This window comes from Nylanderia fulva, unplaced genomic scaffold, assembly GCF_048542155.1.
Source record: "Nylanderia fulva isolate GAGA-0341 unplaced genomic scaffold, ASM4854215v1 Scaffold59, whole genome shotgun sequence".
Classification (NCBI taxonomy): domain Eukaryota; kingdom Metazoa; phylum Arthropoda; class Insecta; order Hymenoptera; family Formicidae; genus Nylanderia; species Nylanderia fulva.
The window spans coordinates 481743-490918 of NW_028190687.1; positions in this window are offsets into that span (position 1 = coordinate 481743).

Here is a 9176-nt window from a genome sequence, read left to right on the forward strand (position 1 = left end):
TGTTACACGCTTATAAAGCAGTGTTACATGTATATTGTCACATCCTGTTTCCACGATTTTTTTCTTAATCACATAATCCCATCTCTCTATTTTCCTAAACTCATAAATATTAAAGATGATTAAACTAAGAATTTAGAAGATAAATTTTTGAAATTTTTAACTACTTTAAAACTTATTATTTTAAAAATCCGAAAATAAAAATACTAAAAAATATCAAGTTATCACTTTTTTCAAACCATTAATAAATAACGAAGCAATATAATAATTTATATTTAATTTTATAAAACAATTATATATTATATATATATATATATATATATATATATATAAATTATAATAAATAATGTAATAGTAAATAAAAAATTTTTATTGCTTACATCTTTTTTGATCAGAGCTTGTAACTTATATTTTTCAGATACGATGTTGATATTCGGCGAAAAATCATCATAGGCAAAAAATTAAAGAAGCATTTTAAAGCTTGTAATTTTAATGCATCATTTTTTCCATTTTTTTAAAATTTTATTAGTCTGTGTGTTAAAAACAAACATATGATTTTGTTACTTTAAATTACGTATTTTTTACACTGTACCTCGATAAAAAAATTTCTCTTAAAAAATTCTACTCATGTTCCATAAATAACACATTTTGCCTACAAAACGCTATTTTTAAAATTTTCTTACGAATTTTTTGACTGAGTTATAGATTTTTAAATTAAACTTTTATTTTTTAGAATTGATACTCGGCGAAAAATCATCGTAGACAATAAATTAAAAGCATTTTGAAGCTTGAATAAGGCCGATGGCAGAGAGCTAAACGTAAGCGCCGTAGCGTAGACATAAAGTAAGACAGAGAAAAGACGAACTACATAAGTCATGTTGCGAATAAGCGCGTAGTGCATTCGTAGTTACGTCTTTTCTCTGTCTTACTTTACGTCTACGCTATGGCGCTTACGTTTAGTAGCTCTCTGCCATCGGCCTAAATGTCAACTTTAATGTGCTATCGATGATTTTACAAAATTTATTAATTTTTTTTTGTTCTGAAAAATATAAATTTAGTTAAAAAATCGTCTAACTCGGCCAAAAAATTGTAGGAAAAAAATAGCATTTTGTAAGTAAAATTATTGGTTACATCTTTTGATCAGAGGTTGTAACTTATATGTTTGTACTTATATGTTAATGTTTTGTAGTTTATATGTATTCTGAAACTTGAATATTTGAGAACAAATTTTTTATCAAGCTCCAGAATGTCAAATACACGTAATTTTAAGGAACAAAATAACGTGTTATTTTTTTAAAGCATATAGAACGGAAAGATAAAAAAATTTGTAAAAACCATCGATTTTGCATTAAAATTGACACTTCAAAATACTTTTTTAATTTTTAGTCTACGATGATGTTTCGCCAAGTTTCAGAAGTTTGGAAAATAGCGTAATTTTAGAATAGGAAGAACTCTATTTTTTTTCCTATTTTTGTTTAATAGTGTAGGATATACACAATATTACCTTTTTTATAAAGATAAAGTAGTGCGTAAGAGAAGTCTTATTTTTTTACATCTGTATGAATTGGGCGAGTCCTCGACTAAACTGTTTAATCGATAAAAATCGTTGGTGTCACTCGACATTGATTAAACAGTTTAATCGATGTAATGTCGACAGTATGCGACAGTATAAGCCTAATAAAAAGTGCATTATTGAAAATATCTCGGTAGTGCATTATGCAAAACAGTGCAAAAATAAAACATCGCGTTGTCGATTTCAATCAACTTCAAAAGGCTACTTTTATGTCATTTGTAAGTATAATTTGAATTATTATTAAACATACTGTTTGCTCATTATATTGATTTTTGTAAACACATCTATAAAATACAATATGTATGAGGAATTATTATTTTGTATATTATTAAAATTATATACATATATATATATGCGTATATATATATTTGATAACAGCATATTTTACATACAGGGTGAGTCATTTTAATCTATGGACCCGAATATCTTCCAAATTACGGTATCTACGAAAAAATGGTTTAGATAAAAGTTGACCAGGACAGAGAAGGTCATTCAATTGTACCATTGGTTTTGACCTTGAGGTCAATTTTGAAGGTTATTTTAAGGTCACGATGGTTTTTTTAAATAGGACACCCTATTTTTGACTGCGGATTTTGAAAGAGCGGAAAATTTTACATCAAACTTGTCTTATGAAAAAATTGTTTTTGCGACCTTGGAAAGGTCAAAAATAAAGGTGAAATGCCTGAAAAACGATCTGGTGTACTTTTTCTGAAATGACGTGGTTTTCTGGGTAACACAAATGTGCATAATGCTTAAACAAAGTCAATGAATTGTAAAAGTGTAAATCACTTTGACTAGCTTGACCTTGAGGTCAATTTTCAAGGTTGTTTGAGGTTTATAACGCATTTTTTTATTAGTAAACCCTATTTTTGACCGCAGAATCCGTTTCTTGACAATGGACTCTTAAACAATAACACTTTTTACATGAGCATAAGGATTTTTTAGTTTTTTGACCTGACCTTTTGAAGGTCATATTAAGGTCAAAAGCACTTTCATCTTACTTTTAGCGTTACCCGGAAACAACGACGTGGACGTAGTAAGTTCTGTTTCCTTTAGGGTGCTTGATTATTATTGCGAGTCCCCTTGCCTCTCACGTCGGGGTGCTTGATTATCGTGAGTCTTCTTGCCTCTCACGTCGGGGTGCCTGATTATCGTGAGTCCCCTTGCCTCTCACGTCGGGGTGCTTGATTATCGTGAGTCCTCTTGCCTCTCACGTCGGGGTGCCTGATTATCGTGAGTCCTCTTGCCTCTCACGTCGGGGTGCTTGATTATCGTGAGTCCCCTCGCCTCTCACGTCGGGGTGCTTGATTATTGTATGTCCCCTTGCCTCTCACGTCGGGGTGCCTGATTATCGTGAGTCCCCTTGCCTCTCACGTCGGGGTGCTTAATTATCGTGAGTCCCCTTGCCTCTCACGTCGGGGTGCTTGATTATCGTGAGTCCCCTTGCCCCTTACGTCGGGGTGCTTGATTATCGTGAGTCCCCTTGTCTCTCACGTTGGGGTGCTTGATTATTGTAAGTCCCCTTGCCTCTCACGTCGGGGTGCTTGATTATTGTAAGTCCCCTTGCCTCTCACGTCGGGGTGCCTGATTGTCGTGAGTCCCCTTGCCTCTCACGTCGGGGTGCTTGATTATCGTGAGTCCCTTTGCCTCTCACTGACACTGTAATTCAAATGAATTACCCACGGAGTAATTGTTCAAAATTACCTCCGTTGGCTTCGAGACATAACTACAATCTGTTTTGAAAACTATCCACAGTTCTAAGCAGGGTAGCTCTAGGAATGGCTGCACAAGCTCTACGAATGCGGTCCATAAAATCATCTCTTGTGGTTGGTCGTTCAGCAAAAACAACATTTTTCAAGTATCCCCATAAAAAGAAATCGGGCGACGTCAGATCTGGTGAGCAAGGAGGCCATTCAACTGGACCCCTTCGTCCAATCCATCTGTCATTGTAACTGGCATTTAAAAAGGCACGTACAATGAGTGCATAATGCGGTGCAGCATCATTTTGTTGAAGCCACATTCTTGCTCTTGTTGCTAAGTCAACATCTTCTAATAAGCCTGGTAAGTGATCTCTTAGCAACGATAAGTAACTGTGTCTATCAATGTTCTCTTCAAAAAAATAAGGTCCAATCAAATAACCATTTACAATGCCGCACTACACCATAATACTCCATCGATTTTGATGATCTATTGGCCTATACCAGTGGGGATTAACATCTGATCAATAATGGCAGTTGTGTCTATTAAGTTGTCCGTCACTATAAAATTTAGCCTCATCTGAGAAAAGCACATACCTAAAAAAATTAGGATCATTGTGTAACATTTGTAAAGCCCACTGGTAAAAAGAAATACGCATCAGATGATGATTAGGCTGTAAAGCCTGCGTAAGAGTTATGTGGAAAGGGTGATAATTTAGAGCTCTTAAAATTCTAACAACAGTTCTTTGTGGTATACCTATTTCCCTTTCAATCTGGCGAGTACTAACATGAGGATTAAGGTGAACTATTGCTAAAATAGTTACAGCTCGCGCATCATTTTCGTCATATTCATGATGTTGACGTTGACGAACAAGATGTCCATTGCGAGTTCTTTGGACTAAACTACGTATTGTCATATCAGTTGGATGTCGCCTTTCAGGAAAACGTTGAGCATAAAGCCTTGATGCTGCATTGTAATTGCTATGACACTCCCCTAAAACTAATATAATATCAACAATCTCATTAGGACTATAATCAGCCATTCTGGAAAGGTAACTTGTGAATGTAATTACCTACATACCCTGTATGTATGTTTGGAATTTTTAAATTTAAGCAACTTTAAATAGTAAATTTTTCAATTATGCAGAAGTGAGTAAGAAAGAAAAGGAATAAAACTCTATTATAACAATAATTATAAATCTTAAATCAAACGTAATTGTTTAGTTTTTTTCAATCGTTGATTATTAGCATTAGGTATCAGATACCTTACATCCGCTGCTCTCGTAGTAAAAATGGATTTTTATTTATCCTTTCGACCTGACTTTTTGAAGGTCATATCAAGCACCCCGACGTGAGAGGCAAAGGGACTCACGATAATCAAGCACTCCGACGTGAGAGGCAAGGGGACTCACGATAATTAAGCACCCCGACGTGAGAGGCAAGGGGACTTACAATAATCAAGCACCCCGACGTGAGAGGCAAGGGGACTCACGATAATCAAGCACCCCGACGTGAGAGGCAAGGGGACTCACGATAATTAAGCACCCCGACGTGAGAGGCAAGGGGACTCACGATAATCAAGCACCCCGACGTGAGAGGCAAGGGGACTCACGATAATCAAGCACCCCGACGTGAGAGGCAAGGGGACTTACGATAATCAAGCATCCCGACGTGAGAGGCAAGGGGACTCACGATAATCAGGCACCCCGACGTGAGAGGCAAGGGGACTCACGATAATCAAGCACCCCGACGTGAGAGGCAAGGGGACTCGCAATAATCAAGCACTCTAAAGGAAACAGAACTTACTACGTCCACGTCGTTGTTTCCGGGTAACGCTAAAAGTAAGATGAAAGTGCTTTTGACTTTGATATGACCTTCAAAAGGTCAGGTCGAAAAACTAAAAAATCCTTATGCTCATGTAAAAAGTGCCATTGTTTAAGAGTCCATTGCCATAAACGGATTCTGCGGTCAAAAATAGGGTTCACTAATAAAAAAATGCGTTATAAACCTCTAACAACCTTGAAAATTGACCTCAAGGTCAAGCTAGTCAAAGTGATTTACACTTTTACAATTCATTGACTTTGTTTAAGCATTATGTACATTTGTGTTACCCAGAAAACCACGTCATTTCAGAAAAAGTACACTAGATCGTTTTTCAGGCATTTCACCTTTATTTTTGACCTTTCCAAGGTCGCAAAAACAATTTTTTCATAAGACAAGTTTGATGTAAAATTTTCCGCTCTTTCAAAATCCGCAGTCAAAAATAGGGTGTCCCATTTAAAAAAACCATCGTGACCTTGAAATAACCTTCAAAATTGACCTCAAAGTCAAAACCAATGGTAACAATTGAATGACCCTCTCTGTCCTGGTCAACTTTTATCTAAACCATTTTTTCGTAGATACCGTAATTTGGAAGATATTCGGGTCCATAGATTAAAATGACTCACCCTGTATATTTTAATAATGTTTAAAAATATTTTATTTACTGTATCTTTTATTTAAATATTTTGCATATATATTATTATTATGTAGAGGAAAATTTTTGTACATATTGCTGTATCCTTTATGAAAAAAGGCGTGTTACCTGAATTTTGTTTTTATCGAAGTTTTGAAGCCTCTTTTCCACGATGCTGATTGGCTGTCTCGATTCGTGTTATGCGTTTATATTCGTAACATTGAGCGGCTGTCACCGCGAGGATTAATTTGAGGGTAAGTTTGACAGTTGTCAAAATTTTATATAAATATATATTAATAAGATATATTAATTATTTTTCGTTCTATATTCGCGCGCGTGCGCGTATTCGTACATTTGTTGTCATTCAACCTAATGCTATTGCTAAGAGGACAGCAGAACAGAATATGTAAGTAAGCGAATTTCCATTATATACATAATTTTAATTCGCCGAAGTTTTATTATGTAGATAATTTTAAATTATTGAATTTCTACCATGTATATCATTTTAATTCATCGAATTACTATTATGTACATTATAAATTATAATATTAAATCCCAAATTTCTATTATGTACAATGTACATAATGGAAATTCGATAAATTCATATTTTGACAATTGTATATATCGAGGGGTTATTGTAGTGATAGTTATGTATATTAAATGATTTGGTGTAAATAATTATTAAAATGTGATAATTGTTTATTAATTTTGTGATTGAGTGGTTTTGACTACAGTTTCTTAGTTAGAAAGGAAAATAGAAATTTGACGAATTAAAATTATGTACATAATAAAAATTCAGTTGATTAAAATTATATGTACATAATAGAAATTTAACGAATTTAAATTATTTACATAATAGAAATTCGGATAATTAAAATTATATGCAAATATATACGTAATAAAAATAAAGAATACTTATGTACAAAATAAAAATTCGACGAATATCCATTCAGTACATAATTTTTATTCGTGAAATTCTATTATGTTTATAATTTTAATTCGCTGAATTTCTATTATGTACATAATTTTAATGGCCGAATTTCTATTAGATACAATTTCAGTTATTTACAATTTACATAATAAAAATACGGCGAATTAAAATTATGTGCATAATAAAAAATAAAAAATTAAAATTATGTGCATAATAAAAATTTGGTTAAAATTAAAATTAAAATTAAATTAAATTAAAAATTAGGTTTGTAATAGAAATTCAGCCAATTAAAATTATGTATATGTATAATAGAAATTCGGGAATTAGAATTATGTTAATAATTTGGCGAATTAAAATTATGTACACTTACGGAGTAAAGTTTCTTTAGCACGCATGAAGCGCGCGCTTGTGTTATCTATAGTATTAATATTAATTTATATAAATGTTATTACAGATATATATTATATCGTACATATAAAAGGTTTCTATGATTCATCGATCGCAATATCATCCTTCGGATCAAAATAACGTTGCCTCAGAGAAGAACAATTATAGATTTTATTTTTTAATTAAACATATATATTAATTAAACATATATATATATATATATATATATATATATATATATATAATACAGGGAGTCACTTAATTGGCGCCCACTATTTACATAGCGATATTCCTCGTGGAAAACTGAGTCAAAAAGTCCTGAGCTATTTTTTTATAATGCATAATAAAGCCGTAATTACTAATGATGTTAAGCCATAATAACACTAATCATTATTACTAATTATAACCGCGCGTGTGGCGGTGTGCGTGCGCTCAAGGCACTATATGTTTATGGCAAGGTGCTATCCTTTTGCGCGTGCCTTTGACATGCCTTTTTCTATCGGTAATTATGAAAATTATTATGCATTATAAAAATAAATGGCTCAGGATTTTTTGACTCAGTTTTCCACGAGGAATATCGCTATGTAAATATAGTAGGCGCCAATTAAGTGACACCCTGTATATATATTATATACATATATATAATATATTATAGTATATTTAAGTCAAATGTAAACGTTATGTTAGAGAGATTTAATATATTATTTAATTTATTAAATTTATTTTTATATATATTATTTAGTTAAAAGGTTTAATCAAGTTAACATTTTTTCAGTGTAAAAAAATATATAAATTATTTAATATTAATATATGGTAACTATACAAAGTATCCCATTTTAATATCTCATCCCAAATAAGTTTTTTATTTTTGATTGTAGAAAAAATGTTTCAGACAAAAGTTGTATGGTTTCGAGGAGGACATAATTAAGGTCGGTGGTACCATTAGTTTGATCATGAATAGTTGCTTGAAGGTCACCTTGATTAAGGTCATTCACGATAAGGTCAGGATTATTATGGGATGTTCCCCTCAAAATCTAACAACTTTTGTCTGAAATTTTTTTTATCAGACCATTTTCTGCTTAATGTTATATGGGGATATACAATTTAAATGGGACACTCTGTATATTAATAATAAGTAATAAAGTAAAATATTATTTACTTTTATGAAATATCTCAATAACATTACAATTTTATTCCGCACTTTAAATATATAAAAATATTTATATTTTTAATAATATAGTTGTGAATTATACAGAGTTTGTCAACAGTGTGGAAAACCCCTAAATAATTCTTGTAAAAATGAAAATATTAAAAAACGGTAAAACATGTATTTTGATTTTTCAAAAATTATTTAGGGATTTCCACACTTTTCACAAACCCTGTATATATATTATTAAATAGGTACAGTAGACTCCGGATAACTTGCCCCCCGCGAACTTTCCGTTTAAGCTACTTCTTCTCTACACATACGCTCACTAACATTAATATCGTGTCCCCACTATCTGTATGGAAAGTCGCGCCACTCATGCCGGCGCAGCGGCCAGCGGCAACTATTTTATAAACACAGCGATATCAATTATGTAAAGTTATGAGGTTATACAATTATGTATATACATACATATATATAGAAACTTAATTGCTTATTGTTAATGAAATATGAGTACATAATGCATATATTTTGCTGTCTGGAATGTTAACAGTATGACAACATAATGCACAATTAAAAGAGTGATATGGCAAAAAAACCTGTTTTTTTCGCTCATTATATCTTATATATAGGATCGAATTTTGGGACTCAAATTTCAAACTTTTTTTATGCCAAATAGTGCTACTATATGATGAGACATTAATTCCACAGAAATTTCAAAATGAGCATATAGGCACGGTTTGATATATGAAGAAGTGAAAGTGATAATTTCTCATAAAACTGGCTGATGACTAATAATTAGTTATCACTTTCTCCCTTGCATCTCCGAAACCGTGCCTATATATATATGCTCATCTTGAAATTTTACTGGGATTAATATTTCATTTAATAGTATATATTATTTATTGACATAAAAAAAAATTTGAAATTCGAGGTCCCAAAAATAGGCAAAATTTGCCATTACTCATAACCTTATTAAAATGATTTGT